Below are 14,508 nucleotides of genomic sequence, written 5' to 3' on the forward strand. Positions count from 1 at the left end.
CGTGAGCCATGGCCGCTGAGCCTGCGCGTCCGGAGCCTGTGCTCTGCAACGGGAGAGGCCACAACAGTGAGAGGCCCGCGTACCGCAAAAGAAAAAAAAAAAATCTACAAACAACAAATGCTGGAGAGGCTGTGGAGAAAAGGGAACCCTCTTGCACTGTTGGTGGGAATGTAAATTGATACAGCCACTAATGGAGAAAAGAATGGAGGTTCCTTAAAAAACTAAAATAGAATTACCATATGACCCAGCAATCCCACTACTGGGCATTTACCCAGAGAAAACCATAATTCAAAAAGACACATGCACCACAATGTTCATTGCAGCACTACTTACAATAGCCAGGTCATGGAAGCAACCTAAATGCCCATCGACAGATGAATGGATAAAGAAAATGTGGTACATATATACAATGGAGTATTACTCAGCCGTAAAAAGGAATGAAACTGGGTCATTTGTAGAGACGTGGATGGATCTAGAGACTGTCATACAGAGTGAAGTAAGTCAGAAAAAGAAAAACAAATGTCTTATATTAACGCATATATGTGGAACCTAGAAAAACGGTACAGATGAACCAGTTTGCAGGGCAGAAATAGAGGCACAGATGTAAACAACATACATATGGACACAAAGGGGGGAAAGTGGTGGGTGGGTGGGGTGGTGGTGGGATGAATTGGGAGATTGGGACTGACATATATACACTAATATGTATAAAATAGATAACTAATAAGAACCTGCTCGGGCTTCCCTGGTGGCGCAGTGGTTGAGAGTCCACCTGCCGATGCAGGGGACATGGGTTTGTGCCCCGGTCCGGGAAGATCCCACATGCCGCGGAGTGGCTGGGCCCGTGAGCCATAGCTGCTGAGCCTGCGCGTCCGGAGCCTGTGCTCCGCAACGGGAGAGGCCGCAACAGTGAGAGGCCTACGTACCGCAAAAAAAAAAAAAAAAAGAACCTGCTCTATAAAGAAATAAAAAAAAAAAAAAAAAGATCCCGCATGCTGCATGGCATGGCCAAAAAAAAAAAAAGAATTTTCTCATAAGTCCCACTCAACAATTTCTATTGAACAGTATCTCCTGTTTGGGAAATGTAATTATTTAGCTGGATACATACTGTATAAAGGGTCACTTGGAAAAGCAAAGAAACTAGGATCTGGGAGTGAGGAAAGAGCGAGAAAGGAGAATGGATATTAGGTGGGCAGCTTGCGTCTCTGTCCCAGGTCCCAACCCAAATCCCCTCTATCTCTTACAGTCCGGCCTCCACCTAGCAGTCAGAGCAATTGTTTTTTTGCTTAAATTTTAAGGCAGTACCTTTACAGAGTGGAAAGAAAAAAATCTAGCAGTATAGCTGATACTGCTAGATACTGTACTGATACTGCTAGTGTAGCTGATACTATAGTAAAAAATGTCCCTCTCTCACCCCTACTCCCCACTCCCTCAGTCCAGAAACAATCTCTGAATTTTCAACATGTGAACCAGACCATAGCATTTTCCTACTGAAGACCCTTCCCTGGATCCCAGAGTCTGCTCTCAGGCCCTGCCCTCCTTTCTGCCCTCAGCTCACGCGGCTCTCCTCCTGGCTCATAGTGGGAGGTCCTCTGGCTTCCAGTCAGTTACTGAGGGCACTGCCCGACAGCACTTCCCCTGTTGTTCTCTCCGCCTGGAACACTCTTAAGGGCTCATTTCAGTTCTATTTTGTCTGGCAGCAAGTTTTTCTCTTTAGGTCCAACCCTGGTCAAGGTATCCAAGTCCTGTACCCTCCAGTGAGGGGCCCAAACCCCTGCACAGCTGAATTCCATGGCTGTACTGTCAACAACCAAGGGACATGATGGGGCTGGTCCAGGGCACTGTGGGAAGGGGGGAAGGGCTCCTGACCAAACATGGATGAGCTTAGGAGCTGAGGGATCATTCATTTATTGAATATGTATCAAGGGAATTCCCTGGTGGTCCAGTGGTTAGGACCCAGTGCTTCCACTGCAATGGGTATGTGTTCGATCTCTGGTCAGGGAATTAAGATCCTATAAGCTGTGTGGCATGGCCAAAAAAAAAAAGAATACGTATCAGGTGCTCTCTCCTATGACCTTGTATCGGGAAGATAGAAGAGAATGAGATGAGCATGTTCTCCTGGACCCTCTAGACAGATCGAGGAGACGTAATAAACAAGAAAACGAACAAATAAGATCGTTCCAGGCTGTAATAAGTTCCATGAAGGGCATAAACAGGGGATGTAGCAGAAGGTTTGGGAGTAGAGGAGGGCATGCCAGAATGTGTGGTCAGGGAAGCCACCTCAGAGCTCTGAGGATGAGAAGACGCCAGGGAAAGAGCCAGGGGAAGCTAGGACGAGCAGAGCAAGCAGCACGTGCAAAGGCCCTGAGGTGGCAGAGAGTGGTCTGGCCAAGCACAGGGAAGCAGAAGGTGAACAGAGTTGGGCAAGGCTGAGCTGCAGGCTGACTTAAGCCGGGGTTTATTCTAGGAGCCTTGGGAGGATTTTCAGGAGGACAGTGGCATGATCAAGCTGGCTATGGGACCTGAACTTCATGAGTCCTTTGAGTGGCTTCTGTAATTTTCCGTTTGCAGCGCTGTCTTGGGATAGCATTATGGGGGTTATTTTTGGTTTTCTGGCCAACTTGGTTAAACCAACAGCAGGATGCATTTTATGAGTGCAGAGCAGCAGGGCAAGTCTCAGCAAATCTCGTACCTGCTTTTCTATGACCTTGGGGGTTGTCTCCCCAGGAGTGACACTCGTGCCCCCTGAATGGGGTACCCTTATCTTTGACATCCCGCCACTCAGCACCTCTCCGTCTTGCCTTCCACTGAGAGTAGATACATCAATCAGGGCTCTCTAGAAAAACAGAACCAATAGGAGATAGGTGATAGATAAATAGAGAGGTAGGTAAGTAGATGGATGGATGGATAGATAAATAGATAGATGGATAGATAGATAGATAGATGGATATTGAAACCTTTGAGCCAACCTGGGCTCTTTGGCTCTGTTGCTCTGGGCAACTCTGTGTATGTTGGGAATATTAACATCCACCAACTATCTTTTGCTTGAAGATGAAGGCATTTGACTCGGGCTGAGCATGTCTGAATTTGGGAAGGAATAAAGTTCTGGGCACCTGGTTCCCAACCTTGGCCTGGAGGCTGGAGTGAGAAGCATGGTTGAGCCCAAACCTCTCCCCTCTGCTGTTTGACTCTCAGCCTTTGCTCAGTGACTGTTGGTGAAGTTCACTGCCAAAGTGACCTGGGACTCGCTGGGCAGGAGATGCCTCACCACACTGGTCCCTTTGCCTGGGGGACCTCAAGAGGTGTTCCTGTCTCCCTAACTGCAAGTCTTGGCTGTGCAATCTTTGCTTTTTCTTAATCAGATACCTCAAGATCACACTCGAAGGGTCTGACCCTTCCCACAGACTCTGCTGAACTCTCACCCCACAGCCTTTCATAACCTCCTGCTTCTCTGTCTTGGTGGTTTGTGTGGTCAGATGACGCCCAGCCACAGAGACAGGAAAAATAAGCCCAAGGGGAAATGAACATGTCCCACATATCCCATCTCGGATAAAACGCAGAGGCAGGGCCTGGTTGTTTAATGGTCCCACCACTGTTCCCAGGCCTGAAAGTGTGTGTGTGTGTGTGTGTGTGTGTGTTAGCATGTGTACACATCACACCAGGCTCATGCCACGCATGCTGTGGGGATGGCCAGCTCTGCGACTATTTTGGACTTTGGTTCAAGCCTTTGCCCAGGACAGTCAGCCAGTGGGCAGTCCCCCCAGCTGAGATCCGTAGGGATGGGGCTCAGAATCAGCCCCACCCCGGAGGACCTTGACTCTCAACCTGAAGAACATGCTCGCTTCGTTTGGGTTCCCTCAAAAGCGAACCTTGAGACAAGAATTGGGTTAAGTAGTTTATTTGAGATGTGATCCCAAAAAGCGTGGGGTGGAGGAGTGAGACAATGACGAGAGGAAAGAAAATCCAGTGTTTATTAACAGACCAGCTCTGGCTTTGTGCAACTAGTGTTCAGTCCTACTGGGGACCCTCTGAGAGGCTCTGTGGAACATGCCTCAGAGTTGTTCCACCAGGGGGAAAGGAAGCTGTGGTGTATTCGTCATCTGTTTTTTTAAAAAATAAGTTTTATTACGATATAACTGTCAGGACTTCCCTGGTGGCACAGTGGTTAAGAATCCGCCTGCCAATGCAGGGGACACGGGTTCGAGTCCTGGGCTGGGAAGATCCCACATGCCGCAGAGCAACTAAGCCCGTGTGCCACAACTACTGAGCCTGCGCTCTAGAGCCCTTGAGGCACAACTACTGAGCCTGTGTGCTACAACTACTGAAGCCCACGTGCCTAGAGCCTGTGCTCCGTAACAAGAGAAGCCACCGCAATGAGAAGCCTGTGCACCACAATGAAGAGTAGCCCCTGCTCACCACAGCTAGAGAAAGCCTGCACGCAGCAATGAAGACCCAACGCAGCCAAAAATATAAATAAATAAATTTATTAATTAAATATAAAAAATATATAACTGCCATCCATACAATTCACCCATTAAAAGTATACAATTCAAAGTTTTTTTTGTATATTTACAGACATGTGCAACCATCACCAACCATGGTCAATTTTAGAAGACTTTCATAGCCTCAAAAAGAAATCCCACACCTTTAACTGTCACCCCTATCCACCACCACCCCACCTCAACCTAAGCAGCCACTAATCTACTTTCTGTATCTATAGATGTGCCTATTCTGGCCATTTCATATGAATAGAATCATATAATACATGGATTTTTGTGACCAGTTTCTATCACTTTTCAAGGTTCAGTCAAGCTATAGCATGTATCTGTACTTCTTTGATTTTTATGGCCGAATAATATTCCATTGTACGAATATACCACATTTTGTTTCTCCATTTGTCCATTGATGGACATTTGGGTTGTTTCCACGTTTTGACTCTCATGAATAATGCTGCTATAAACATTTGTGTACAAGTTTTTGTGTAAACAAATGTTTTCATTTCTCTTGGGAATATACCTAGGAGTGGAATTGCTGAATCATATGTAACTCTATATTCAATCATTTGAGGAACCACCTAACTGTTTTCCAAGGTGGCTGTTCTGTTTTACATTCCCACCAGGAGTGTATGAGATTATCAGTTAGCTATTGCTGCATAACAAATTACTCCAGAACTTCAAAGCTTAAAAAAATAAACATTTACATAACACACTTTTTTCAAGGGTCAGGAATCCAGGAGCAGCTGAACTGGTGGTTCTGGCTCAGGGTTCTAGCTACTGTCTCTCATGAGACTGGAATTATCTGAAAGTTTGACTGGGACTGGAGGATCCCCTTCCAAGGGGGCTCGCTCGCTTGCCTGACAAGTTAGTGCTGGTTGTTGGCAGGAGTCCTTAGTTCCTCACCCCATACACCTTCTCCTGTGCTACTTCAGTATCCTCATGACATGGCAAGTGGCTTCCACCAAGAGCAAGTGGTCCAAAAGAGAGAAGGGCAGAAGCCTCAATGCTTTTATGATCTAGCCTTGGATGTCACACACCATCATTTCTGCAATTGCATAGTTCAACCCTACTCAGTGTGGGAGGGAACTACACGGGGTGTGAATACCAGGAAGCGAGGCTCATTGGGAGCCATCTTGGAAGTTGCCTACCATGTGGGGCATTTATCCATCCATTCCCATCCCTCCATAGGAGGGTTGTTTCTGGGGAGTTAAGTCCCTGGAACTTTTGGCCTAAACCAGAAAACCCTGAAGACACTACCATGCTAAAGAACACCCTCAGGCGGAGAGAGAGGTTCAGGAAATTGTCACTGTGTATGAGCTGCATTTGCAGATGTTTATAGGAGATAAGGGCAGGGTGCTGACTTCACCTGTTATAGTGATCAGACCCGTCCCACGTCAGGTCTCCTGTGTCCTCCTTCCTTGCCGAAAGGCCCACCACCACCCAACACTTGCCTTCATGCTAACATCCCTCCCCTCCCCTGCCTGTGCGTTCTTATCTGTTCCTCCCTTACTTGGTCAACAGCTGTTTCAGCAGATTCCACAGACTTCTTTAACTATTTATTTGATTTTTGTTTGTTTTATGATTATACAAGCAATACACATTGCTGAAAATACAAACAACACAAAAATATATTACTTAGGAAGTAGAAGTCCCTTATAATCCCACTCTCTAGAAACGATCACTGTTCCCTGATTGTTGTATGTTCTTCAACAATTTCCTGAGCATAAAAACCTACTCTAGTTTTTTTTTAAAAAAACAACAACCTAGTAATATACATGCCTGGGATCCAACCCTTCCTGCTGCTATGTTTCTTACAGGCTCCTCTTGGCAACATACCTTGTCTGGGTGCCTTTCTAGGGCAACATGTGTAGATCAGCCTCCATCTTTCACATGCATGCACAGTGCCAATTAATATGCGTGTTCTACCATTTATTGTGCCCATTCCCTATTGACAGAGATAGCAGATGTCTTTGGGGTCCCCTGTCTCCTCCCCTTGGCCTGACTCTGATTTCAGCCTCAGCTGGGGAGGGAGGGTCCCTGCTCAGGCACATGCTTTGCATCTTCCTCTTTCTACTCCAAGACCTTCTCTGGCACACAGGAGCCCTCTGGACTCTTGTACAAACACAGTCAGGAAGTACAGGGGGAGCTAAGAGCTCTGGAGGAAGTCAATTAGAAACCAGCTGTCTGGTCCTACAGGCAGATGACTCTGGGAGGCATGCAGGGTACTCTTCTTTCAGGAGCTAAGATAAAGAAAGTTTAGGTTGTCTCCAATTTTTCATTATTACAGACAAAGTTATAACTCATACCCTCTTACACGTATCTCTGTATTTTAGCTACTATTCTTTCCCATAAATTTTTGGAGGTAAAGTTGCAGGGCGAAAGGGATAAATCTCAATACTTTGGTGGCTATTGCCAATTTGCCCTCCAGAAATGTTGTAATACTCATCCATGGTGAGGGAGCCTGTTTCCCTCTATCTTGGAAGCTGAGTGCAGTGAGGAGGGTGTCCTGCATGCTTCTCAGCTAGAGGAGGGGAGGGGGCAGGGACGGCTCAGAGCTAGACTTGAGTGGGTGAGGAGGGGTTGGCACGATTGGTTACATACTGAGGGGGGTCCACCTAGTAAGTAAATATGCTGAAAATAACAGAAGGCACATTTCTCACTGTCAGGGAGGGATAGTAAAGGATGAATGCTGTGGCGTTGGATTGGAATTAGGGGTACTGATGTCCGTTCATGTTTTTCAATGTTTATGGCTAGACATACAAATAAATATTGATGTGTGCATATATGTGTGTTATGTTTACCTACATGTATATTTATGTTTATACATGTATTCCCTAGTTGGGCTTCCTGAGAGGGCCTGGGGGCAGCAACACCCTAGTAGTAATGAGCACACATGGCACCCAGATCTTGGTTTCTAAACTCCAGTCTCTGCTAAAAAGAACCAGAGCTCCTTGGAAAATGGCTGATTCCAGACTGGTGCAGGGAAATACATGATGAGCCTGGAATATCTGACTGTGCCAGAAGACACAGAAATATTTATGATGAAGACATGTGAAAAGGATATAGCAGGCAACTTGAAGCGGTTCCCACCGGCCAAATCTGGGACAATTTAAACATGATAAATAATGATAATGGATTATTATTCATTGAATACAATAAGAAATCCTGAGTCCACAAGGATATAGTGAGAGGAAAATTTTTTATCTTAGAGTACAGTACCAACTAATCAATGAAGGAATGATAGAATTAGAATTACCATTTGGCAACCAATAATTAATTCATCTAAGAATCATAAATGAATGCTAAAATTAGTGGGTAAGAGTCTGATGAGAAATGGGATATTTACACAATCTCAAAGTATCCTCCACAAAATACAAACTAATCCCAAAAGGAAACGTAGTAGCTTTCCAGAGGAGAACTCTGGCAGCTACCACCCTAATCAAGGGAATAAAATTACCATTTTCAGTAACAGGGCCAATCAAAGCTGGGTGCTACCTCATAGGATGCGATGAAAAGGGCAGATCTCCCTTTCTATGATATTCCCGCCCAAAATGTATAACCTGAATGTATCGTAAGGAGACATCAGCAAGCCCTAATTGAGAGAAATCCTACTAAATAACTGGCTTGTAATCTTAAAAAATGTCGAGGTCACGAAGTCAAGGGATGATTGAGGAACTGTTCCAGACTGGGACAACTGGCAGAACTTGAAAGGGTTTGTGGATTAGCCGGCAGTAATGCCTCAGTGCAGTTCCTGAGGTTGATGGCTGTGTTGCGGTGATGCAGGAGGGGCTCCCCGTTTGCAGGAAACATGTACTGAAGTATTTAGGGAGACTGAGCTTCAGGCCAACAACTTACTTTCAAAAGGTTGAGGACAAGAAGTCTTTTGTACTTTTTTTTTTTTTTTTTCCCCAGCTGCACCGTGCAGCTTGCAGCATCCTAGTTCCCCGACCAGGGATCGAACCCGCGACCTCAGCAGTGAAAGCGTGGAGCCCTAACCACTGGACAGCCAGGGAATTCCCTTTTTGTACTATTCTTTTTTTTTTTTTTGCGGTACGCGGGCCTCTCACTGTTGTGGCCTCTCCCGTTGCGGAGCACAGGCTCCGGACGCGCAGGCTCAGAGGCCATGGCTCACAGGCTCAGCCTCTCTGCGGCATGTGGGATCTTCCCGGACCGGGGCACGAACCCGTGTCTCCTGCATTGGCAGGCGGACTCTCAACCACCGCGCCACCAGGGAAGTCCTTTGTACTATTCTTGCAAAATTTTTCTGGAATGTATTTTGTCATTAAAAATGCCACATGTACCCCGGAGTCTGTAAGAATTATTTCATCCTCACAGCAGCTGGGGAAAGATGGTTAATGAGGCCCTGCAGCTCACACAGGCAGTCGGGGCAGCAGGGGTTTCAGCCAGGCTTGTGCTGTCCTTTTAGGTCATTCAATAAGGGATGTGGCTGGTCAAGATCAGGGCTTTGCACGGGGAGTGAGAAGTGGGGAGAAATAGAGAGGATGGCGCCCTCCCCACGGAAGCAATACTAAAGCCTGTAAGTGCCCACAGGCCCACGCTGTTAGGCGTGATGCATCCCCCGCCGACACAGGGGCCACACAGGGGATGGGATCTGGGTCCAGGCTCCTGGCCAGAAGCCCCTGTTTGCCCCTGGTGGCCAGGAAGTGCCCATACTGGGCCTGGGCAGAGGTTGCCCTTCCATCCCGACCGCTGCACGAGGACCAGGAGTGGGGGACCATAGGGCAGAAGGCCCTGTACCTGGGGGCGAGGAGGAGGGAGCAGAGCAGGCTGGTGTTGTGGCTCCTGGCTCCTCGCACAGGGCCTGGGATCCTGGGTGCGTGGTAGGGGTGACACAGTGGAGGGCGTGACAGTTGGGGATGACAAAGTAGCAGCGATACGGAGGGGGCCTTGGGGACACCAGGGCATGTGACCAGCTGCAGTGCATCTCTGTGTCCAAGTCTTCCCCACCTGTCCTTGGAAGGCTTCTGACCAGGCTAGGCCTGACCCCAATGAAGGGCTTGGCCCGAGACAAGCTACCAGGATTAAGCAAGGAACTGCATTTTAAAATAAAAAAATATATATATATCTACATATATAATTATTATAAGAAAAACAAATGTTGACTGTTGAAAAAAATCTGTTTAACGGAAAACAAAAAGAATTATCTCTCCTCCTCTTACCCTAATCCACTCCCCAGAGAGAACCCCTGGCAACTTCAGAGCTGAGGGCTGCTGGGTGATAATATCCGTCTCAAGGCAGCTGGGAGGAGAACTGACATTGTCTACTTGAGGACAGGCTGTTTACAAGTCCGCCATGTTTTTGGTCCAAATGGACCAAAAAGGATTTCAACTTTCAGTTCCTGGATGTGGCCCCCTCAAATAGGAGTGTGAACTGGTCCTTCCAACTTTGCATAACTGGAATCTCTTATTTTCTTTGCAGACACGTGTTCTCCTGGGTGTAGTTTTCCAAAAAGGTTTTGTTGACACTTGTGAGCCTGTTGGGACAAGCCACCCCACCCCTAATGCCAGGCTCCCCTGTGCCCATGTGAGCGCCAGCCCCTCTCTCTGATGCTGGTGCATTTGAAGAGGACTTGGACCCCTGGGTGACAGAGACTTGTGTGCTTTGTTTTGGTTGCTTGGCAACAGCACGTCTGCCAGGGGCTGTGGATGCCCCTCTGGGCGGGGCATCTGCCTTCCTCCACTCCAGAAGGCTTGAAGGCTCACCTGTCCCAAACAGTGAGAGTGCTGGGGTAGGATCCAACTTCACAGCATCCGGGGCGTCACCCCGGGGCAGGGGTCCATCAAGTGTCTCAAAGAAGTAGGGACATGGTCCTGGACTGGGGCTCATGTCCAGGGGACACAGGGCCGCACCACCAGCACTTTCACCTGCAAGGGGTCTTCAGCTACCTAATGGTCTTCAGGAAACCCTGCCTAAATTAGCCAGAGCCAGTTTTGATATTTGCAAACCAAGATCCTCATCTGGCACAGGAGCCCACCATCACCTGCGACAAGAATTTCAGCAGCAGCATTCCTGGCACGCCGCCTTCAAGCGCACAGACTCCTGGCCTTCTTTAACTTTGGGTCAACTGTACCCACACTGATGCCTAACCCCCAACACACTCTCCGTGTCCCTGTGTTTTGTGCCCTTCGCCACGTCTAAAGATTGCTGGTGGATACAGCCAGCACTTTTCACTTACCTTGCGATAACCCTAGAAAGACTCACGCACAAACAGTTGTCACTTTTTCACTGCTTTTAGGTTCTTTAATTTATTTTCTCCAATTTAATGTTATTTCCTTTGTAATCCTGAGCCTCTTTTTGCTAGCACTTTGAATACTGCTTTTGTATCTATTGGCTTGAAAGCAGTCTGCCTTGGGAATGGCAATACTTGGGAAGAGAGGTAAAGTGGTAATCAGACCAGCTGGAAGTGGTCTGCTCTCTATAATCACAAAGTGCTGAGTGGAAAGATATTATTCTTGCCAGGCTGACTGTTCCTTCTACCCTCACCCCTTGGTATGCCACCGCCTATGGGAAGGTAGAATTAATAATATTCATGGAACACTTTGAAACTAAACCAGAACTGAAGTATTAAGCGGTAAAGGGGCATTATGTTTGCAACTGACTCTCACAGAGTCCAGAAGAATTGCATACACGCATATCCATACACACAGAAAAGGATTTAAGAAATGTAAAATTTTAACACTTGGTGAATTAGTGTCAAGGGTGTATAGGAATTCTTGATTGTATTCTTTCCACTTTTCTGGAAGTGTGAAATTGTGCCAATGTCAAACGCTGAGAGACTGGGGTCGCTCGGAAGCAGCTCACGGCCCTTCGGCAGGAGGGGCCGGACGGCCCCAAGTGGGCCTCTTCATGGGCAGGACAGGCGGAGGTCTCCGAGGTCCAGCTGCAGGGCCTGGCCTGCCCATGCCCCCCACAGCTTTGTGTGCTCCTTCCCTCCCACTGGGGCCAGCTCTCCCGCCCCAGCTTGCTGGGGGCCTTCCCCCACAACCTGCTGAGTGACGCTCCTCTGTCTTCCGGCTCCCATACCAGCCCTGACTCCTGGCAGTTTTCTGGTGTCTCCCAGAGAATGCTGAGCAGAGTTATGACCACCATTTCTTGAGTGTGTCAGACCGAAGTGTTTTAACCCATGTTATCCCGCTGAATCCTCACAGCACCCTGACAGACAGGTGCTGTTCTTGCTGGTTTACAGACCAGGAAGCTGGGGTCTGGCGTGCACAGTCTCTGGCAGAGCGGCGATTCTCATCCAGGCCCCATTGTCCCCTGCCTTCCTTTACTGTCTCTCTTCTTGGGAGTAGGCCAGTTTCTGTGAGCGGAACCAGGAATGGGGGCTCGGCAGTACTGATGACCACACAAGCCGCACGGCTTACTGAGGTGCATCCCAGCCCCCCACCACCTTGTGGGACCCAGACCTTTCCTCCTCTCTCCTGGCCATGGCCTGGCTCCGAGCCAGCCGAGCAGAGCCAGGTGGAAAGGGCTCTGACCTGGGAAAGTGCCCAGGTGAGCACAGCGACTCTCCTGCTCGGATGTTTGCTGTTCCCAGCTCTCCGTGTTTGCTGAGCCCGATTACTGGTGGGTCCCGGGCTGTCCCCCTTGCCCAGGCTGCAGAACTGCCCCTCCGTCCCATCCAGCGCCCCAGTGTCCCCAAGCTCACCTCATCCTCCTTGTCTCATCCCCGAGGGCAGTAAAGCAGGCGGGGTGGGGTTTCTGGACCTCCCAGGAGTCAGCAGGGTGGGGATGGCTATGGGACTCATCACGTGCCTCAGGCCCAGTGAGCCCTGTACACGCTCCAGGACCTGGGAGGTGTGCCCACCGGCTCCCGGAGGTCCCAGTGGCACACGCTTGGCAGATTTGCTGTCGTGTGGAGTTGGGCCCCTAGCACCCAAGTCTGGGTAGATGTCCACCGGCTAAGCTCAGGAGACTGAGGTATACACCCAGAAAACCTGGCACCCATCTAGGCCAGGCCTCAGCCTTGTGGGAGTCCCCGGCCGGACACGGCCCTGGGGAAGCCACCTCAGGATGGAGAGGGAGGCAGTAGATGTCATGGGGTTCTGATGGGACATGCTGCCGTGGTGCTCTCAAGCTCCAGCCCGGAGGCTGGGACACCCAGGGTCCTCTGGTCAGTGCCACAGTCATGATGGCCACTGGGCCTCTCCTTTTGGGGGGCTACCCTTTTAGCATGACATGGTGTTTGACGGCTGCTGATGCTGTGAAGATGCAGCCAGCTGTAGGAATTCCCAACAGGCGGGAGCCATTCTCCCTCTGGAAGACAGAGCTAAGGTCCTTCCCCATCCTTTCCTGGGCTCTGAGCGCCTCCAAAGGGTCCACAGTGGGTTTCGGGCCCTCAGAGTCTGTACGAAGTGGTCACAGTGGTGTGCGTGGGTGTGTTCCATTGAGGGGGGTAGGGGTCGACAAGGCTCATGACGTGCCAAGTGCGGTCTGTGACCCCATGGTGGGCTGTCTTCCCCTCACTGCTCAACTGATGTGATGGCGGCCCCGATCTTGAAGTTTCCATCCAGCCAGGCTCACGCATCTGAGGCTGAGTAGTTAAGTCTCAGGGACACCCCAGAATCCTTTCCCCCAGGGACATGGGCACTGTGTGTCCCTGTGCTGCCTGCAACCTCTCTGTGCCTGGGGCTGTGTTTACATGTGGAGCTCCTGGGAAGGCAGCGAGGGGGACAGGATCTAACTCCCGGTCTCCAAGACCCGGACAGTGACTCATGAGGAGGGGGTGGGGCAGCGAGAGTCTGAGGGAAGAAGGTTTTGCCTCCAGTTAACATTAAATAGAGATAATCCCACGCAAATCCCACCCTACGTTCTTGAGTGCTGGCCCTGTGCCAGCCCTGGGCTGAATCTTTGCAGTCCGCGTCTCACAGCGAGCACACAGTAGTGGTAAGGATGGTTACACGTCCTACAAGGCACAGAGGGGCTGAGTCTCTTCCCTCTACACAGCTCACAGCAGCCTTCCTGGGGCCTGGGGCTTTATACTTAACCCTTCCTGGTGCTTCTCACAGTGAGATTCTGGGGCCTGGGGCTCTCTGGAGGGTGTGTGTATCAAAAACGAGGATTTCTGGATCTCGCCCAGACTAAGTAAATCAAACCTTGGGAAGAGGCCCAGGAGCCAGCATTTCAGCCTGTGAGATCCACGCTTCTAAGCTCCCTAGCAAGTTCCTGATGAAATAACTTCAGCTAAGGAGCTGGTTGGAGGAGGCGGGCCAAGCAGGGAAGGTGCCCCCTGCTGGGTTGAACAAGTGCACAGTTTGGGGGAGAGGAGGAGGCCTCTTCCCTCTCTACAGTCTCCTCCCTCCTGTGGACCCCCTGCGGTAAGGAGAGAGGAGCAGGGGGAACATTTGAATGGCTGAGAGGTATTTGGGGTATTTGGGCTGGGAGAACATAGTGACAGGGGACCAGGAAGGCAAGTGGGGTGGGGAGGTACGAAACCAGACTAGACTTTGGTGTTCTTTTTCAGAAGGGAGTGGGGGGCCCTACAGAAGGTTTTCAAGAAGAGGAATGCCGCGGCTTCCCTGGTGGTGCAGTGGTTGAGAGTCTGCCTGCCGATGCAGGGGACATGGGTTCATGCCCCGGTCCGGGAAGATCCCACATGCCGCGGAGCGGCTGGGCCCGTGAGCCATGGCCGCTGAGCCTGCGCGTCCGGAGCCTGTGCTCCGCAGCGGGAGAGGCCACAACAGTGAGAGGCCCGCGTACAGGGGGGGAAAAAAAAAAAAAAGAAGAGGAATGCCATGGCTGGGGTTTCAGGAAGATGACTGGGCTGTGGGAGCCCAGACCAAAGGAAGAATGGAGGTTCCGGCAGCAGTCCTGTGGGGTGCTGAGTACTGGACCCAGGGGCTGGAGGACCCGAAGGGAGAGAGCGTTAAGGGAGAGGGCGTGGAGACTGCGATCCTGGGACTGAGATAGACGGGGAGGAATCCCATGTGAAGCCTAGGAGGCGGGGTGAGACCTTTAGGGGCTTGTTGACTTGGAGGGGCTGGTGGGACCT

Source organism: Pseudorca crassidens, chromosome 6, assembly GCF_039906515.1.
Source record: "Pseudorca crassidens isolate mPseCra1 chromosome 6, mPseCra1.hap1, whole genome shotgun sequence".
Lineage (NCBI taxonomy): Eukaryota > Metazoa > Chordata > Mammalia > Artiodactyla > Delphinidae > Pseudorca > Pseudorca crassidens.